Source organism: Hyla sarda, unplaced genomic scaffold, assembly GCF_029499605.1.
Source record: "Hyla sarda isolate aHylSar1 unplaced genomic scaffold, aHylSar1.hap1 scaffold_2603, whole genome shotgun sequence".
Taxonomy (NCBI): Eukaryota; Metazoa; Chordata; class Amphibia; order Anura; family Hylidae; genus Hyla; species Hyla sarda.
Window position 1 is genome coordinate 15,334 of NW_026609294.1, and position 20,477 is coordinate 35,810.

The following is a 20,477-nucleotide window of genomic DNA, read 5'->3' on the forward strand; positions in this document are numbered from 1 at the left end:
ACATATATATAAACGTATTCTCCGTTGAGATATTGCAGCCGCTGCTGTGTCCAGGCCCAGGAGCCTTAGCACTGTGCTGTGATGTCACTCAATACCACTGACATCACTAGGTGTAAACAACATCTCTCCTTTGCTGTGTATGTGACTATGGAGCTGTTTGGTGATGTCGTCTATTATGGCCTTCATAGAAGCAACAGGAGATTGTTGCATCCATCTAGAACCCTCAGAACTACAGTGCTATGATGTCACTCACTTCCACAGGCCTTGCAGAGTGTAAACAACAACAACCCAGCTTTGTTGTGTATGTAACCATAGGGATTTGTGATGTCACCTAGAACCTTCACAGCAGCGACAGCTTTATGAGGAGCATCAGCACTGCTCTGCCTGAGCAGAACCATCACCGCCATAGGTTGTCAAATAACCCGGGTTTAACCCACACAGGTAAGTCCAATGGGGTGCAGGCATGTCCTCTATGCTTACAGCTTCCCGTGGGTGTTGGTTTGATACCGTTTGGGGACAGCCAAGGAGGCATCTGCAGGCAACAAAGGTAGGTGTGTGCTTGTGTGTGTGTTTCCTATGCAGATCCTAAGCCCAGTGTCACATGCAAGTAGGAGGAGTAAGAAGGGTTCCTGGCAAATCCGGGTTATGGATTGCATTTAAAAAGGCCCCGTGGGAGTGCAATGGGCCCCTGTCTTGCTGCTTAGCAATAATGGTATGGGTTTAGGTTCTGCTGTGTGTACTGGTGGTTGACTGCCCCCCAGCCCAGAGTGTGCATGGAAAACTGTCTGGCAGCCTCCCTGACAGCAAGCAGTGATAGTGCCCATGAAGGGCACCTTGTTGGGCCCGCCCCTTTCACGGTTATCGCTTCTCGGCCTTTTGGCTAAGATCAAGTGTAGTATCTGTTCTTATCAGTTTAATATCTGATACGTCCCCTATCTGGGGACCATATATTAAATGGATTTTTGAGAACGGGGGCCGATTTCGAAGCTTGCTTCCGTCGCCCTATGCATTGACCCGATATGGCAGTATCTTCGGGTACAGTGCACCACCCCCTTACAGGGTTAAAAAGAAAGATTCCTACTTTCATTGCTACCTGCTTGCTGGCTAGCCAGCTAGCCAGCCCTGTGGGCCTTGCTGCTGCTGCAGCCAAAAAACAAAAGGTGCTGCTGCTGCTGCTTCTGCTGCTTCTGCTTGTGTCTGGCCGCTGTTGGAGCGTCCAGGCACAGGACTTCTGCTGCTGCTGACTAAATGGCCTCCTTAATTGGATCATTTGAGTAGCCAGCACACCTGTGCAGGTAGGGCATGACATGATAGGCAGCTGCCTTGATAGCGGGTGGGTGCTGAATGTTCCTAATTGACAAAATAAGATTAATGCTTATGAAGAAATATAAAATCTCATCCCTTCCCCAATATCGCGCCACACCCCTACCCCTTAATTCCCTGGTTGAACTTGATGGACATATGTCTTTTTTCGACCGTACTAACTATGTAACTATGTAACATAACATGGGGGGGGGTCTCCTGGCTGTTCACACAGGTGTGTCATTGCTGTACATTGACCATGCATTGCTTCTGTGGTATTGCAAAGGCAAAGACAAATGCTTCCAGCCATCCATTGCACTAATGGATTGGTCATCAGCTGGCTGTCTATGTCCCGCATCAATATAGACCAAAGTACAGAGGGTTAGGCTATGCTATTGTGCACCTACCTGATGCATCAGAAGGTGCGAGGCCCTTGCTAAATTCTGTGCACAGACTTTGAGATCTATACTTTAGACTGTATCTAAACCTGCTCCAACATGGACTGACATTCTGGCCTACTTTCAGCCGATGCGACTTGTCTGTCGCTGAACAGTCGCTTTTTATGTATTCAGCACCTATGTATAATGTTGTAAAAATGCTCTAGAAGCTAAAGTCGCAGAAATGTCACACATATTTGGCCTGCAACTTTCTGTGCGACAAATTCAGACAGGAAAAATCAGTATAAATCCTTAGAAAATTATCCCCCAGTGTCTCCATCTGCTGGCGGTATTGAATAAGCATTGCTGCACTGATGGGGTATGCATTAGACGAAAAAAAAGAAGAAAAAGAAGAATAATACGCCCAGAAAAGAGGCGAAAAGGAGAAAAACGTAAAAAAACGTGAAAAAAAAGTAAGAGGAAGAGAAGGGAAAAAAAGGTGGAAATGGGTTTAAAAGTGATTTCGGCGGAGAAATATATATATATATATATATATATATATATATATATATATATATATACGCGCACACACACACATATATATAAACGTATTCTCCGTTGAGATATTGCAGCCGCTGCTGTGTCCAGGCCCAGGAGCCTTAGCACTGTGCTGTGATGTCACTCAATACCACTGACATCACTAGGTGTAAACAACATCTCTCCTTTGCTGTGTATGTGACTATGGAGCTGTTTGGTGATGTCGTCTATTATGGCCTTCATAGAAGCAACAGGAGATTGTTGCATCCATCTAGAACCCTCAGAACTACAGTGCTATGATGTCACTCACTTCCACAGGCCTTGCAGAGTGTAAACAACAACAACCCAGCTTTGTTGTGTATGTAACCATAGGGATTTGTGATGTCACCTAGAACCTTCACAGCAGCGACAGCTTTATGAGGAGCATCAGCACTGCTCTGCCTGAGCAGAACCATCACCGCCATAGGTTGTCAAATAACCCGGGTTTAACCCACACAGGTAAGTCCAATGGGGTGCAGGCATGTCCTCTATGCTTACAGCTTCCCGTGGGTGTTGGTTTGATACCGTTTGGGGACAGCCAAGGAGGCATCTGCAGGCAACAAAGGTAGGTGTGTGCTTGTGTGTGTGTTTCCTATGCAGATCCTAAGCCCAGTGTCACATGCAAGTAGGAGGAGTAAGAAGGGTTCCTGGCAAATCCGGGTTATGGATTGCATTTAAAAAGGCCCCGTGGGAGTGCAATGGGCCCCTGTCTTGCTGCTTAGCAATAATGGTATGGGTTTAGGTTCTGCTGTGTGTACTGGTGGTTGACTGCCCCCCAGCCCAGAGTGTGCATGGAAAATTGTCTGGCAGCCTCCCTGACAGCAAGCAGTGATAGTGCCCATGAAGGGCACCTTGTTGGGCCCGCCCCTTTCACGGTTATCGCTTCTCGGCCTTTTGGCTAAGATCAAGTGTAGTATCTGTTCTTATCAGTTTAATATCTGATACGTCCCCTATCTGGGGACCATATATTAAATGGATTTTTGAGAACGGGGGCCGATTTCGAAGCTTGCTTCCGTCGCCCTATGCATTGACCCGATATGGCAGTATCTTCGGGTACAGTGCACCACCCCCTTACAGGGTTAAAAAGAAAGATTCCTACTTTCATTGCTACCTGCTTGCTGGCTAGCCAGCTAGCCAGCCCTGTGGGCCTTGCTGCTGCTGCAGCCAAAAAACAAAAGGTGGTGCTGCTGCTGCTTCTGCTGCTTCTGCTTCTGCTTGTGTCTGGCCGCTGTTGGAGCGTCCAGGCACAGGACTTCTGCTGCTGCTGACTAAATGGCCTCCTTAATTGGATCATTTGAGTAGCCAGCACACCTGTGCAGGTAGGGCATGACATGATAGGCAGCTGCCTTGATAGCGGGTGGGTGCTGAATGTTCCTAATTGACAAAATAAGACTAATGCTTATGAAGAAATATAAAATCTCATCCCTTCCCCAATATCGCGCCACACCCCTACCCCTTAATTCCCTGGTTGAACTTGATGGACATATGTCTTTTTTCGACCGTACTAACTATGTAACTATGTAACATAACATGGGGGGGGGGGTCTCCTGGCTGTTCACACAGGTGTGTCATTGCTGTACATTGACCATGCATTGCTTCTGTGGTATTGCAAAGGCAAAGACAAATGCTTCCAGCCATCCATTGCACTAATGGATTGGTCATCAGCTGGCTGTCTATGTCCCGCATCAATATAGACCAAAGTACAGAGGGTTAGGCTATGCTATTGTGCACCTACCTGATGCATCAGAAGGTGCGAGGCCCTTGCTAAATTCTGTGCACAGACTTTGAGATCTATACTTTAGACTGTATCTAAACCTGCTCCAACATGGACTGACATTCTGGCCTACTTTCAGCCGATGCGACTTGTCTGTCGCTGAACAGTCGCTTTTTATGTATTCAGCACCTATGTATAATGTTGTAAAAATGCTCTAGAAGCTAAAGTCGCAGAAATGTCACACATATTTGGCCTGCAACTTTCTGTGCGACAAATTCAGACAGGAAAAATCAGTATAAATCCTTAGAAAATTATCCCCCAGTGTCTCCATCTGCTGGCGGTATTGAATAAGCATTGCTGCACTGATGGGGTATGCATTAGACGAAAAAAAAGAAGAAAAAGAAGAATAATACGCCCAGAAAAGAGGCGAAAAGGAGAAAAACGTAAAAAAACGTGAAAAAAAAGTAAGAGGAAGAGAAGGGAAAAAAAGGTGGAAATGGGTTTAAAAGTGATTTCGGCGGAGAAATATATATATATATATATATATATATATATATATATATACGCGCACACACACACATATATATAAACGTATTCTCCGTTGAGATATTGCAGCCGCTGCTGTGTCCAGGCCCAGGAGCCTTAGCACTGTGCTGTGATGTCACACAATACCACTGACATCACTAGGTGTAAACAACATCTCTCCTTTGCTGTGTATGTGACTATGGAGCTGTTTGGTGATGTCGTCTATTATGGCCTTCATAGAAGCAACAGGAGATTGTTGCATCCATCTAGAACCCTCAGAACTACAGTGCTATGATGTCACTCACTTCCACAGGCCTTGCAGAGTGTAAACAACAACAACCCAGCTTTGTTGTGTATGTAACCATAGGGATTTGTGATGTCACCTAGAACCTTCACAGCAGCGACAGCTTTATGAGGAGCATCAGCACTGCTCTGCCTGAGCAGAACCATCACCGCCATAGGTTGTCAAATAACCCGGGTTTAACCCACACAGGTAAGTCCAATGGGGTGCAGGCATGTCCTCTATGCTTACAGCTTCCCGTGGGTGTTGGTTTGATACCGTTTGGGGACAGCCAAGGAGGCATCTGCAGGCAACAAAGGTAGGTGTGTGCTTGTGTGTGTGTTTCCTATGCAGATCCTAAGCCCAGTGTCACATGCAAGTAGGAGGAGTAAGAAGGGTTCCTGGCAAATCCGGGTTATGGATTGCATTTAAAAAGGCCCCGTGGGAGTGCAATGGGCCCCTGTCTTGCTGCTTAGCAATAATGGTATGGGTTTAGGTTCTGCTGTGTGTACTGGTGGTTGACTGCCCCCCAGCCCAGAGTGTGCATGGAAAATTGTCTGGCAGCCTCCCTGACAGCAAGCAGTGATAGTGCCCATGAAGGGCACCTTGTTGGGCCCGCCCCTTTCACGGTTATCGCTTCTCGGCCTTTTGGCTAAGATCAAGTGTAGTATCTGTTCTTATCAGTTTAATATCTGATACGTCCCCTATCTGGGGACCATATATTAAATGGATTTTTGAGAACGGGGGCCGATTTCGAAGCTTGCTTCCGTCGCCCTATGCATTGACCCGATATGGCAGTATCTTCAGGTACAGTGCACCACCCCCTTACAGGGTTAAAAAGAAAGATTCCTACTTTCATTGCTACCTGCTTGCTGGCTAGCCAGCTAGCCAGCCCTGTGGGCCTTGCTGCTGCTGCAGCCAAAAAACAAAAGGTGGTGCTGCTGCTGCTTCTGCTGCTTCTGCTTCTGCTTGTGTCTGGCCGCTGTTGGAGCGTCCAGGCACAGGACTTCTGCTGCTGCTGACTAAATGGCCTCCTTAATTGGATCATTTGAGTAGCCAGCACACCTGTGCAGGTAGGGCATGACATGATAGGCAGCTGCCTTGATAGCGGGTGGGTGCTGAATGTTCCTAATTGACAAAATAAGATTAATGCTTATGAAGAAATATAAAATCTCATCCCTTCCCCAATATCGCGCCACACCCCTACCCCTTAATTCCCTGGTTGAACTTGATGGACATATGTCTTTTTTCGACCGTACTAACTATGTAACTATGTAACATAACATGGGGGGGGGGGGGGTCTCCTGGCTGTTCACACAGGTGTGTCATTGCTGTACATTGACCATGCATTGCTTCTGTGGTATTGCAAAGGCAAAGACAAATGCTTCCAGCCATCCATTGCACTAATGGATTGGTCATCAGCTGGCTGTCTATGTCCCGCATCAATATAGACCAAAGTACAGAGGGTTAGGCTATGCTATTGTGCACCTACCTGATGCATCAGAAGGTGCGAGGCCCTTGCTAAATTCTGTGCACAGACTTTGAGATCTATACTTTAGACTGTATCTAAACCTGCTCCAACATGGACTGACATTCTGGCCTACTTTCAGCCGATGCGACTTGTCTGTCGCTGAACAGTCGCTTTTTATGTATTCAGCACCTATGTATAATGTTGTAAAAATGCTCTAGAAGCTAAAGTCGCAGAAATGTCACACATATTTGGCCTGCAACTTTCTGTGCGACAAATTCAGACAGGAAAAATCAGTATAAATCCTTAGAAAATTATCCCCCAGTGTCTCCATCTGCTGGCGGTATTGAATAAGCATTGCTGCACTGATGGGGTATGCATTAGACGAAAAAAAAGAAGAAAAAGAAGAATAATACGCCCAGAAAAGAGGCGAAAAGGAGAAAAACGTAAAAAAACGTGAAAAAAAAGTAAGAGGAAGAGAAGGGAAAAAAAGGTGGAAATGGGTTTAAAAGTGATTTCGGCGGAGAAATATATATATATATATATATATATATATATATATATATATATATATATACGCGCACACACACACATATATATAAACGTATTCTCCGTTGAGATATTGCAGCCGCTGCTGTGTCCAGGCCCAGGAGCCTTAGCACTGTGCTGTGATGTCACTCAATACCACTGACATCACTAGGTGTAAACAACATCTCTCCTTTGCTGTGTATGTGACTATGGAGCTGTTTGGTGATGTCGTCTATTATGGCCTTCATAGAAGCAACAGGAGATTGTTGCATCCATCTAGAACCCTCAGAACTACAGTGCTATGATGTCACTCACTTCCACAGGCCTTGCAGAGTGTAAACAACAACAACCCAGCTTTGTTGTGTATGTAACCATAGGGATTTGTGATGTCACCTAGAACCTTCACAGCAGCGACAGCTTTATGAGGAGCATCAGCACTGCTCTGCCTGAGCAGAACCATCACCGCCATAGGTTGTCAAATAACCCGGGTTTAACCCACACAGGTAAGTCCAATGGGGTGCAGGCATGTCCTCTATGCTTACAGCTTCCCGTGGGTGTTGGTTTGATACCGTTTGGGGACAGCCAAGGAGGCATCTGCAGGCAACAAAGGTAGGTGTGTGCTTGTGTGTGTGTTTCCTATGCAGATCCTAAGCCCAGTGTCACATGCAAGTAGGAGGAGTAAGAAGGGTTCCTGGCAAATCCGGGTTATGGATTGCATTTAAAAAGGCCCCGTGGGAGTGCAATGGGCCCCTGTCTTGCTGCTTAGCAATAATGGTATGGGTTTAGGTTCTGCTGTGTGTACTGGTGGTTGACTGCCCCCCAGCCCAGAGTGTGCATGGAAAACTGTCTGGCAGCCTCCCTGACAGCAAGCAGTGATAGTGCCCATGAAGGGCACCTTGTTGGGCCCGCCCCTTTCACGGTTATCGCTTCTCGGCCTTTTGGCTAAGATCAAGTGTAGTATCTGTTCTTATCAGTTTAATATCTGATACGTCCCCTATCTGGGGACCATATATTAAATGGATTTTTGAGAACGGGGGCCGATTTCGAAGCTTGCTTCCGTCGCCCTATGCATTGACCCGATATGGCAGTATCTTCGGGTACAGTGCACCACCCCCTTACAGGGTTAAAAAGAAAGATTCCTACTTTCATTGCTACCTGCTTGCTGGCTAGCCAGCTAGCCAGCCCTGTGGGCCTTGCTGCTGCTGCAGCCAAAAAACAAAAGGTGCTGCTGCTGCTGCTTCTGCTGCTTCTGCTTGTGTCTGGCCGCTGTTGGAGCGTCCAGGCACAGGACTTCTGCTGCTGCTGACTAAATGGCCTCCTTAATTGGATCATTTGAGTAGCCAGCACACCTGTGCAGGTAGGGCATGACATGATAGGCAGCTGCCTTGATAGCGGGTGGGTGCTGAATGTTCCTAATTGACAAAATAAGATTAATGCTTATGAAGAAATATAAAATCTCATCCCTTCCCCAATATCGCGCCACACCCCTACCCCTTAATTCCCTGGTTGAACTTGATGGACATATGTCTTTTTTCGACCGTACTAACTATGTAACTATGTAACATAACATGGGGGGGGTCTCCTGGCTGTTCACACAGGTGTGTCATTGCTGTACATTGACCATGCATTGCTTCTGTGGTATTGCAAAGGCAAAGACAAATGCTTCCAGCCATCCATTGCACTAATGGATTGGTCATCAGCTGGCTGTCTATGTCCCGCATCAATATAGACCAAAGTACAGAGGGTTAGGCTATGCTATTGTGCACCTACCTGATGCATCAGAAGGTGCGAGGCCCTTGCTAAATTCTGTGCACAGACTTTGAGATCTATACTTTAGACTGTATCTAAACCTGCTCCAACATGGACTGACATTCTGGCCTACTTTCAGCCGATGCGACTTGTCTGTCGCTGAACAGTCGCTTTTTATGTATTCAGCACCTATGTATAATGTTGTAAAAATGCTCTAGAAGCTAAAGTCGCAGAAATGTCACACATATTTGGCCTGCAACTTTCTGTGCGACAAATTCAGACAGGAAAAATCAGTATAAATCCTTAGAAAATTATCCCCCAGTGTCTCCATCTGCTGGCGGTATTGAATAAGCATTGCTGCACTGATGGGGTATGCATTAGACGAAAAAAAAGAAGAAAAAGAAGAATAATACGCCCAGAAAAGAGGCGAAAAGGAGAAAAACGTAAAAAAACGTGAAAAAAAAGTAAGAGGAAGAGAAGGGAAAAAAAGGTGGAAATGGGTTTAAAAGTGATTTCGGCGGAGAAATATATATATATATATATATATATATATATATATATATATATATACGCGCACACACACACACATATATATAAACGTATTCTCCGTTGAGATATTGCAGCCGCTGCTGTGTCCAGGCCCAGGAGCCTTAGCACTGTGCTGTGATGTCACTCAATACCACTGACATCACTAGGTGTAAACAACATCTCTCCTTTGCTGTGTATGTGACTATGGAGCTGTTTGGTGATGTCGTCTATTATGGCCTTCATAGAAGCAACAGGAGATTGTTGCATCCATCTAGAACCCTCAGAACTACAGTGCTATGATGTCACTCACTTCCACAGGCCTTGCAGAGTGTAAACAACAACAACCCAGCTTTGTTGTGTATGTAACCATAGGGATTTGTGATGTCACCTAGAACCTTCACAGCAGCGACAGCTTTATGAGGAGCATCAGCACTGCTCTGCCTGAGCAGAACCATCACCGCCATAGGTTGTCAAATAACCCGGGTTTAACCCACACAGGTAAGTCCAATGGGGTGCAGGCATGTCCTCTATGCTTACAGCTTCCCGTGGGTGTTGGTTTGATACCGTTTGGGGACAGCCAAGGAGGCATCTGCAGGCAACAAAGGTAGGTGTGTGCTTGTGTGTGTGTTTCCTATGCAGATCCTAAGCCCAGTGTCACATGCAAGTAGGAGGAGTAAGAAGGGTTCCTGGCAAATCCGGGTTATGGATTGCATTTAAAAAGGCCCCGTGGGAGTGCAATGGGCCCCTGTCTTGCTGCTTAGCAATAATGGTATGGGTTTAGGTTCTGCTGTGTGTACTGGTGGTTGACTGCCCCCCAGCCCAGAGTGTGCATGGAAAATTGTCTGGCAGCCTCCCTGACAGCAAGCAGTGATAGTGCCCATGAAGGGCACCTTGTTGGGCCCGCCCCTTTCACGGTTATCGCTTCTCGGCCTTTTGGCTAAGATCAAGTGTAGTATCTGTTCTTATCAGTTTAATATCTGATACGTCCCCTATCTGGGGACCATATATTAAATGGATTTTTGAGAACGGGGGCCGATTTCGAAGCTTGCTTCCGTCGCCCTATGCATTGACCCGATATGGCAGTATCTTCGGGTACAGTGCACCACCCCCTTACAGGGTTAAAAAGAAAGATTCCTACTTTCATTGCTACCTGCTTGCTGGCTAGCCAGCTAGCCAGCCCTGTGGGCCTTGCTGCTGCTGCAGCCAAAAAACAAAAGGTGGTGCTGCTGCTGCTTCTGCTGCTTCTGCTTCTGCTTGTGTCTGGCCGCTGTTGGAGCGTCCAGGCACAGGACTTCTGCTGCTGCTGACTAAATGGCCTCCTTAATTGGATCATTTGAGTAGCCAGCACACCTGTGCAGGTAGGGCATGACATGATAGGCAGCTGCCTTGATAGCGGGTGGGTGCTGAATGTTCCTAATTGACAAAATAAGATTAATGCTTATGAAGAAATATAAAATCTCATCCCTTCCCCAATATCGCGCCACACCCCTACCCCTTAATTCCCTGGTTGAACTTGATGGACATATGTCTTTTTTCGACCGTACTAACTATGTAACTATGTAACATAACATGGGGGGGGGGGGGGGTCTCCTGGCTGTTCACACAGGTGTGTCATTGCTGTACATTGACCATGCATTGCTTCTGTGGTATTGCAAAGGCAAAGACAAATGCTTCCAGCCATCCATTGCACTAATGGATTGGTCATCAGCTGGCTGTCTATGTCCCGCATCAATATAGACCAAAGTACAGAGGGTTAGGCTATGCTATTGTGCACCTACCTGATGCATCAGAAGGTGCGAGGCCCTTGCTAAATTCTGTGCACAGACTTTGAGATCTATACTTTAGACTGTATCTAAACCTGCTCCAACATGGACTGACATTCTGGCCTACTTTCAGCCGATGCGACTTGTCTGTCGCTGAACAGTCGCTTTTTATGTATTCAGCACCTATGTATAATGTTGTAAAAATGCTCTAGAAGCTAAAGTCGCAGAAATGTCACACATATTTGGCCTGCAACTTTCTGTGCGACAAATTCAGACAGGAAAAATCAGTATAAATCCTTAGAAAATTATCCCCCAGTGTCTCCATCTGCTGGCGGTATTGAATAAGCATTGCTGCACTGATGGGGTATGCATTAGACGAAAAAAAAGAAGAAAAAGAAGAATAATACGCCCAGAAAAGAGGCGAAAAGGAGAAAAACGTAAAAAAACTTGAAAAAAAAGTAAGAGGAAGAGAAGGGAAAAAAAGGTGGAAATGGGTTTAAAAGTGATTTCTGCGGAGAATATATATATATATATATATATATATATATATATATATATATACGCGCACACACACACATATATATAAACGTATTCTCCGTTGAGATATTGCAGCCGCTGCTGTGTCCAGGCCCAGGAGCCTTAGCACTGTGCTGTGATGTCACTCAATACCACTGACATCACTAGGTGTAAACAACATCTCTCCTTTGCTGTGTATGTGACTATGGAGCTGTTTGGTGATGTCGTCTATTATGGCCTTCATAGAAGCAACAGGAGATTGTTGCATCCATCTAGAACCCTCAGAACTACAGTGCTATGATGTCACTCACTTCCACAGGCCTTGCAGAGTGTAAACAACAACAACCCAGCTTTGTTGTGTATGTAACCATAGGGATTTGTGATGTCACCTAGAACCTTCACAGCAGCGACAGCTTTATGAGGAGCATCAGCACTGCTCTGCCTGAGCAGAACCATCACCGCCATAGGTTGTCAAATAACCCGGGTTTAACCCACACAGGTAAGTCCAATGGGGTGCAGGCATGTCCTCTATGCTTACAGCTTCCCGTGGGTGTTGGTTTGATACCGTTTGGGGACAGCCAAGGAGGCATCTGCAGGCAACAAAGGTAGGTGTGTGCTTGTGTGTGTGTTTCCTATGCAGATCCTAAGCCCAGTGTCACATGCAAGTAGGAGGAGTAAGAAGGGTTCCTGGCAAATCCGGGTTATGGATTGCATTTAAAAAGGCCCCGTGGGAGTGCAATGGGCCCCTGTCTTGCTGCTTAGCAATAATGGTATGGGTTTAGGTTCTGCTGTGTGTACTGGTGGTTGACTGCCCCCCAGCCCAGAGTGTGCATGGAAAACTGTCTGGCAGCCTCCCTGACAGCAAGCAGTGATAGTGCCCATGAAGGGCACCTTGTTGGGCCCGCCCCTTTCACGGTTATCGCTTCTCGGCCTTTTGGCTAAGATCAAGTGTAGTATCTGTTCTTATCAGTTTAATATCTGATACGTCCCCTATCTGGGGACCATATATTAAATGGATTTTTGAGAACGGGGGCCGATTTCGAAGCTTGCTTCCGTCGCCCTATGCATTGACCCGATATGGCAGTATCTTCGGGTACAGTGCACCACCCCCTTACAGGGTTAAAAAGAAAGATTCCTACTTTCATTGCTACCTGCTTGCTGGCTAGCCAGCTAGCCAGCCCTGTGGGCCTTGCTGCTGCTGCAGCCAAAAAACAAAAGGTGGTGCTGCTGCTGCTTCTGCTGCTTCTGCTTCTGCTTGTGTCTGGCCGCTGTTGGAGCGTCCAGGCACAGGACTTCTGCTGCTGCTGACTAAATGGCCTCCTTAATTGGATCATTTGAGTAGCCAGCACACCTGTGCAGGTAGGGCATGACATGATAGGCAGCTGCCTTGATAGCGGGTGGGTGCTGAATGTTCCTAATTGACAAAATAAGATTAATGCTTATGAAGAAATATAAAATCTCATCCCTTCCCCAATATCGCGCCACACCCCTACCCCTTAATTCCCTGGTTGAACTTGATGGACATATGTCTTTTTTCGACCGTACTAACTATGTAACTATGTAACATAACATGGGGGGGGGGGGGTCTCCTGGCTGTTCACACAGGTGTGTCATTGCTGTACATTGACCATGCATTGCTTCTGTGGTATTGCAAAGGCAAAGACAAATGCTTCCAGCCATCCATTGCACTAATGGATTGGTCATCAGCTGGCTGTCTATGTCCCGCATCAATATAGACCAAAGTACAGAGGGTTAGGCTATGCTATTGTGCACCTACCTGATGCATCAGAAGGTGCGAGGCCCTTGCTAAATTCTGTGCACAGACTTTGAGATCTATACTTTAGACTGTATCTAAACCTGCTCCAACATGGACTGACATTCTGGCCTACTTTCAGCCGATGCGACTTGTCTGTCGCTGAACAGTCGCTTTTTATGTATTCAGCACCTATGTATAATGTTGTAAAAATGCTCTAGAAGCTAAAGTCGCAGAAATGTCACACATATTTGGCCTGCAACTTTCTGTGCGACAAATTCAGACAGGAAAAATCAGTATAAATCCTTAGAAAATTATCCCCCAGTGTCTCCATCTGCTGGCGGTATTGAATAAGCATTGCTGCACTGATGGGGTATGCATTAGACGAAAAAAAAGAAGAAAAAGAAGAATAATACGCCCAGAAAAGAGGCGAAAAGGAGAAAAACGTAAAAAAACGTGAAAAAAAAGTAAGAGGAAGAGAAGGGAAAAAAAAGGTGGAAATGGGTTTAAAAGTGATTTCGGCGGAGAAATATATATATATATATATATATATATATATATATATATATATACGCGCACACACACACATATATATAAACGTATTCTCCGTTGAGATATTGCAGCCGCTGCTGTGTCCAGGCCCAGGAGCCTTAGCACTGTGCTGTGATGTCACTCAATACCACTGACATCACTAGGTGTAAACAACATCTCTCCTTTGCTGTGTATGTGACTATGGAGCTGTTTGGTGATGTCGTCTATTATGGCCTTCATAGAAGCAACAGGAGATTGTTGCATCCATCTAGAACCCTCAGAACTACAGTGCTATGATGTCACTCACTTCCACAGGCCTTGCAGAGTGTAAACAACAACAACCCAGCTTTGTTGTGTATGTAACCATAGGGATTTGTGATGTCACCTAGAACCTTCACAGCAGCGACAGCTTTATGAGGAGCATCAGCACTGCTCTGCCTGAGCAGAACCATCACCGCCATAGGTTGTCAAATAACCCGGGTTTAACCCACACAGGTAAGTCCAATGGGGTGCAGGCATGTCCTCTATGCTTACAGCTTCCCGTGGGTGTTGGTTTGATACCGTTTGGGGACAGCCAAGGAGGCATCTGCAGGCAACAAAGGTAGGTGTGTGCTTGTGTGTGTGTTTCCTATGCAGATCCTAAGCCCAGTGTCACATGCAAGTAGGAGGAGTAAGAAGGGTTCCTGGCAAATCCGGGTTATGGATTGCATTTAAAAAGGCCCCGTGGGAGTGCAATGGGCCCCTGTCTTGCTGCTTAGCAATAATGGTATGGGTTTAGGTTCTGCTGTGTGTACTGGTGGTTGACTGCCCCCCAGCCCAGAGTGTGCATGGAAAATTGTCTGGCAGCCTCCCTGACAGCAAGCAGTGATAGTGCCCATGAAGGGCACCTTGTTGGGCCCGCCCCTTTCACGGTTATCGCTTCTCGGCCTTTTGGCTAAGATCAAGTGTAGTAATACAGGAGATCTGGTCAGAAGGTACTCGGGTACCCCTCTCCTCGGCCTTGTGGGATCGCCCAGGTTTATTGCCTGGGCTTCACCCACTTGTTGCTATTGGGGAGAGGGCCTAGTCCCAGGGTAACGAGTAGCGATCGCCTCTCAAGACCTTCGGGTGGAGAGAGGTTAGAACCATGGATGATGATCCGGATCCAGGTTCTGTGCCGGCATACGCAAGGATCAAAAACACCGTGAGAGTCATTCTCACGGATGATACCAAAAGGGCGGACGATTTGAAATTCGTAGTAGAGGACGTGCTCGGAGGAGTTTTCGGAATACAGAAGGGCGAGATATTGGCAATCCAGGACTACCCGAAGCGTAAAATTTTTGATGTGACGTTCACACAAAATGGCATCCACAGAGATTTTGTTACCAGAGCTGCTGCGAGTAAAGACAAAAAGCTTCAGGGTGTCCGGATTATTGAGCACGTTCTAGACGATATTAAGCTGGTGGTAGTAAAGATGTATTCCCCTTTCGCCAACCTACACGATGTTGAGTTGTTTTTACAAGTCTATTTTAGTAAGGTTGAGTGCAGAGGAAAAATCATGAACAGCTGTGGCATCTGGACATCTAAGTGGAGATTTCAGGTTACATGCAAAAAAGATGACAGATTGCCAGGGGGAATACAACTACCACCAGCTCGTTTTAAAATAAATAATATGTGTGGCGACCTCTTTTATGCGGGGATGCCAAGCTACTGCAGGAAGTGTCACAGATATGGACACACAAAAGAAAACTGTGAAAGTACATGCAAAAAATGTGGTAGCACACAGCACGAGACAGAGAAATGCACAAGAGGAGGGAGGTGCAATTTCTGTCAACAATTCGGTCACCTTTTCTCCTCTTGTCCCCACAGACATAGGACGGAGCAGCAGTGGCAACCCTGGAGGCAGCAAGGACAGCAACCGGGACACCAGCCGAGGCAAGCAGAGCCAGTGATTACCCCCCCACAAGAGGTAAGCGGTGAGATGGAGAAGGAGAAAGACCCCCCTCAGGCAAAAGGAGGGGACCCTAAAGAGCAGAGGATGGCCAAAAAACGTGCAAGTGGTGGAAAAACTGGCCCCCAGGAGCATGCTGGGTTAAGAGAGGAGCAGACGGCGGCCGAATCCGCTCCTCAGCAACCTCTGGCTCAGGGTCCCCCTGAGAGCGATGATCCGGGTGGAGAGGTGAAGGTTAAAAGGCGGAGGGGCTCCAGAAGACTCTATTCGGAGGCGGTCCAGGGGGAGCCGATGGAAGTACCTGCGGATGCAGGGAACCCAAGTGACGTTCCTCCACAGGTCCCCATAGGGGATACCCCCCCTCCTCCCTGCCAGGAGGAGGTTTCAGGGGTGACCGTCTCTGAGGTACCAGAGACGGAACTAAGTGAACACCCGACCCCTATGGAGGGGCAAGAGGTGGAAGAACCCAATGAGTCTGGAGCCCTGATTGCCAGGATGCCCGAGAACAACTATGCCTCAATCATGATGGAGGAGGGGGGTCGGCTGAGTGATGGTGCCTCCTCTCCTGCTTCCTCTATGCGTACAGTTGAGTCAGATTTTGGGGGGTATGAGGCTTCGGAGGGGGAATCAGAGGTGTAAGACGTTTTCTTGTACATTCCCATGGCTGAGTTGTCCGGTCTGTCCTTGAACGTGAGAAGTGTGAGCGCCAGAGTAAGAAGGGTTGCCCTATTTAATTACTTGTCGGTTTTTGCTGCTTCCGTCCTTTTCCTGCAGGAATGTGGCATCCCGCACAGATTAAATTATAAAGAATATGAAGATGATTGGGTGCACGGTCCATCAGTCTGGTCTGGATCAAATGAGTCCAGATCAGCAGGGGTCGCCATACTTTTTAAAGGGAACGTTTTAATTGAGAGTTTTAACGAAATTTTACCAGGCAGAATTTTATTGGTCAACGCTTTTATTAATGGTATTAAATGGCAGTTTTTAAATTTTTATGGTTCTCCTGATAAGAATGAAAGAATAAAAATGTTGGAGATTTTACCCCTTTTTATTAACAATTCTAGTCCTCTTGTTTTATCAGGTGATTTTAATTGTATTTTAAGGGGAGAACGCCGTTTTTCGAACGCAGTGAGTAGGAACTATGACAAGACGTCTTTTATGTTAAAAAAATTGATTTTAGATTTTAATCTCACTGATGTTTTTAAAAAATGTAATTTTAACGTACCAGAGGAAGACGGTGTTACCTGGAGCAATGCAAGCTGTAGCTCCAGGATAGATTTTATTTTTTGTTCTTATCAAGTACTGCCTTTTAACTGTGATCTTTTTACCAATGTTTTTTCTGACCATAAATTATTGTATTTTAAAGTTAAAAGTGATTTTAAAAGGAGAACTGGTAGGAATGCCTGGAAGTTAAACGTGTCCCTTTTAGAAGATCCGCAGGTTTTATCAGATTTTATCACCTTTTACAAGGAATGCAGACGAGTAAAAGACCCCAACACTCCCACCAGTATCTGGTGGGAAAAAATGAAACTAAAAATAAAAGAATTTTTTATCCGTGTTGGGGTTAGGAAAGCTAAAGAAAAACGTGAATTTTATAATATCCTAAATACTCGTCTGCAAACCCTGTACAAATTCAGAGCACATGGGATGGAGGTGGAGAAGGAGGTACATGATCTTAAAAAAGAAATAACTAAGTGCCTGGAGCAGAAAGGAAAAGAAATTATCTTTAGGTCTCGAATACAGCATCTTGAGGAAAACGAGACCTGCTCCAGGTATTTTTTTAAGAAAATACATGAAAATAGAAGGTTAATAGAAAACATTGAAGGAGTGAATGATGTACAGGGTATTTTAAAAAAGGTGCAAGAGTTTTATGCGGATCTTTTTAATGTAAAACACATTGATGAATGTTTTATGAATGACTCGTTAAAGGAGATCACCAATTTTTTAGATCCTGTCTCACAGTCTTTTTTATTGCAGAATATTTCAGAGCAGGAGATTTTAGAGACCGTCAAGAGTTTTAAAACAGGTAAAGTGCCTGGGCCGGATGGTATACCCATTGAATTTTATGTTACTTTTTATGGTATTTTAAAAGAAGATTTGTTCTCCCTTTTTACGGAAGTCTTTAAGTCTAAAATCCTCCCAGGCTCATGGAAGAAGGGTGATGTCTCCCTGCTATTCAAAAAGGGAGACCGGTCGGAACTCAAAAACTGGAGACCAATCACCCTTCTGAACTGCGACTATAAAATAATGGCGAAACTGTGTGCTAACCGCTTAAAGAACGTAATCCATAAAATAATTCATACAAACCAAGTCTGTGGGGTGCCTGGGAGGAGTTTATGGGAGAACCTAAACCTTTTAAAGGATGTAATTAGCGACACCAAATTAAGAAAAGGAAAGCTGGCGGTTTTATCCATAGATTTTGAAAAAGCTTTCGACAGGGTGTCACATTTTTATCTTTTTAAGGTTTTAGAGAAAATGGGTATACCTGATGGCTTTTTATTGTCTCTTAGAGCTTTTTATGATAACTGTACTAGTAAAATTTTAGTAAATGGTTTTAAGACACAGGGCGTGATTTTAAATTCCGGAGTGAAGCAGGGGTGTCCCTTGTCCCCATTACTCTTCATTTGCGCAATAGAGCCTCTTTTATGTACAATACGAAAGGATAAGCAGATCCATGGAGTCCCCCTGCCAGGAGGAGGGGGACTAGAGGCGAAGGTAGTGGGGTACATGGACGATGTTGCGGTGTTTTGCAGGGACACCCCATCGCTTCAGAAGACGCTAAAACAGATTCAATATTTTAATTGTGCCTCCGGTTTTAAAGTCAATTTTAACAAAAGTAACATTTTAAACATAGGCGGAATGCCTTTGTATGATGTGGCCGTCCCTGTGTCTGAGTCGGTGCAGATTTTAGGTGTCTCCTTTGACGAGTCTAATAATGGTTTTAATAGCTGGGACTTGGTGGCTCAAAAAATAAATAAGAAAATATGTATGTGGAACATGCGAGAACTTACAATGGAAGGGAAGGTTTTAATTACAAAAATGGTGCTTTTACCTATTTTATTGTATTTAAGTCTGGTATTCCCACCCCCCGAAATGGTTCTAAAGAAAATAACAAAAGCTTGTTTTACTTTCTTTTGGAGTTCTAAGAGCGAAAAATTAAAGAGACAAATTGTGATAAAACCGAACTCCAGGGGCGGTAAGGATTTTCCAGATTTTAAAGCTTTCCTTTTAATAAAGTTTTTTAGCATGTGTTTTACTACTGTTTTTAAAGATAGCTACTGGTCTTATTTTGTTCGTTTTAATACTGGTTATTTTATGCGGAGGAACGGCTGGTTTTCTACAGTTTTAAGTTGCCCTTATTCTTTGAATTTACCCCCTCAATACATGATTTTAGGAAAAATTTTAAACTTATATAATTTTAAAGGTAAAAGTGTTCAGGATCTGTGCAATAGCAAAAAACTACTAAAGGAAATAAAAGAAACCAGTACCGTGACTCCCATCAAAAATTTTAACGAACAGAAGTGTATACAGATTTGGAAGATGTTGAGTATTAATTATCTTTTTAATTCACAGAAGGACCTGGCCTGGAGCTGCGCACACGAGTGTCTTCCATGCCGGGCATTCCAGCACCGAAGAGGATTATCCAACTCTGCAACCTGCCCGAGGGAGGGATGCCGACAAGAGGAGACCGTGCACCATCTAATATGGACTTGTTTTTACTCGCAGAAAATATGGACAAAGATACTCCCTCTGGTAAAAAGGATAACTGGACTAAAAGACTTAAATATTGCAGTGGTTTTTTATGGTTGCCTGGAATGCCCAACACGGACTCAAGAGACTATTGCATGGAAGATCATAAACTGTGTGAAGGCAGCTCTGTGGAAGGCCAGGAATATTTTATTGTTCAAGCATGAGGTTTTATCTGTGAAGGACATTTTATCTATCTGTTTTTATGAAATGTACCAGTACTATCTTTTAGACAAGAAGAGATTTCCGCTTTTATCTAGAAAATGGTTTTTAAAAGAATGGAATTCTATCTTGTAAAGCCACCAAGTGCCCATTTTATGTTTTAATATGTTGTAAATATGTTATTTATATGTAACTGTATTTATTGACATATTTGCACAATTTTGTTAACATTATTTAATTTTTAATAAAGTTGCCCCCGTAAGGGTAGTCAAGTTAAAAAAAAAAAAAAATCTGTTCTTATCAGTTTAATATCTGATACGTCCCCTATCTGGGGACCATATATTAAATGGATTTTTGAGAAAGGGGGCCGATTTCGAAGCTTGCTTCCGTCGCCCTATGCATTGACCCGATATGGCAGTATCTTCGGGTACAGTGCACCACCCCCTTACAGGGTTAAAAAGAAAGATTCCTACTTTCATTGCTACCTGCTTGCTGGCTAGCCAGCTAGCCAGCCCTGTGGGCCTTGCTGCTGCTGCAGCCAAAAAACAAAAGGTGGTGCTGCTGCTGCTTCTGCTGCTTCTGCTTCTGCTTGTGTCTGGCCGCTGTTGGAGCGTCCAGGCACAGGACTTCTGCTGCTGCTGACTAAATGGCCTCCTTAATTGGATCATTTGAGTAGCCAGCACACCTGTGCAGGTAGGGCATGACATGATAGGCAGCTGCCTTGATAGCGGGTGGGTGCTGAATGTTCCTAATTGACAAAATAAGATTAATGCTTATGAAGAAATATAAAATCTCATCCCTTCCCCAATATCGCGCCACACCCCTACCCCTTAATTCCCTGGTTGAACTTGATGGACATATGTCTTTTTTCGACCGTACTAACTATGTAACTATGTAACATAACATGGGGGGGGGGGGGTCTCCTGGCTGTTCACACAGGTGTGTCATTGCTGTACATTGACCATGCATTGCTTCTGTGGTATTGCAAAGGCAAAGACAAATGCTTCCAGCCATCCATTGCACTAATG

At 45.1% G+C, this 20,477-nt stretch overlaps 6 non-coding genes and 2 pseudogenes across 6 annotated transcripts; all 8 read left to right on the forward strand.

Moving 5' to 3' along the window:
• The first annotated feature begins 860 nt into the window (after positions 1-860).
• On the forward strand, positions 861-1,051 carry LOC130324204 (U2 spliceosomal RNA). The gene has a single exon (XR_008869277.1). It is a non-coding gene; the product is annotated as a U2 spliceosomal RNA (small nuclear RNA).
• Positions 1,052-3,133: 2,082 nt separating this feature from the next.
• Positions 3,134-3,324, forward strand: LOC130324205 (U2 spliceosomal RNA). The gene has a single exon (XR_008869278.1). It is a non-coding gene; the product is annotated as a U2 spliceosomal RNA (small nuclear RNA).
• A 2,082-nt stretch (positions 3,325-5,406) lies between these two features.
• On the forward strand, positions 5,407-5,597 carry LOC130324210 (U2 spliceosomal RNA). Its single transcript, XR_008869282.1, has one exon. It is a non-coding gene; the product is annotated as a U2 spliceosomal RNA (small nuclear RNA).
• A 2,095-nt stretch (positions 5,598-7,692) lies between these two features.
• LOC130324206 (U2 spliceosomal RNA) lies at positions 7,693-7,883 on the forward strand. The gene has a single exon (XR_008869279.1). It is a non-coding gene; the product is annotated as a U2 spliceosomal RNA (small nuclear RNA).
• Positions 7,884-9,964: 2,081 nt separating this feature from the next.
• On the forward strand, positions 9,965-10,155 carry LOC130324207 (U2 spliceosomal RNA). Its single transcript, XR_008869280.1, has one exon. It is a non-coding gene; the product is annotated as a U2 spliceosomal RNA (small nuclear RNA).
• A 2,089-nt stretch (positions 10,156-12,244) lies between these two features.
• Positions 12,245-12,435, forward strand: LOC130324208 (U2 spliceosomal RNA). Its single transcript, XR_008869281.1, has one exon. It is a non-coding gene; the product is annotated as a U2 spliceosomal RNA (small nuclear RNA).
• Positions 12,436-14,524: 2,089 nt separating this feature from the next.
• Positions 14,525-14,657, forward strand: LOC130324212 (U2 spliceosomal RNA; annotated as a pseudogene).
• Positions 14,658-19,683: 5,026 nt separating this feature from the next.
• LOC130324211 (U2 spliceosomal RNA) lies at positions 19,684-19,892 on the forward strand (annotated as a pseudogene).
• Positions 19,893-20,477: the final 585 nt, after the last annotated feature.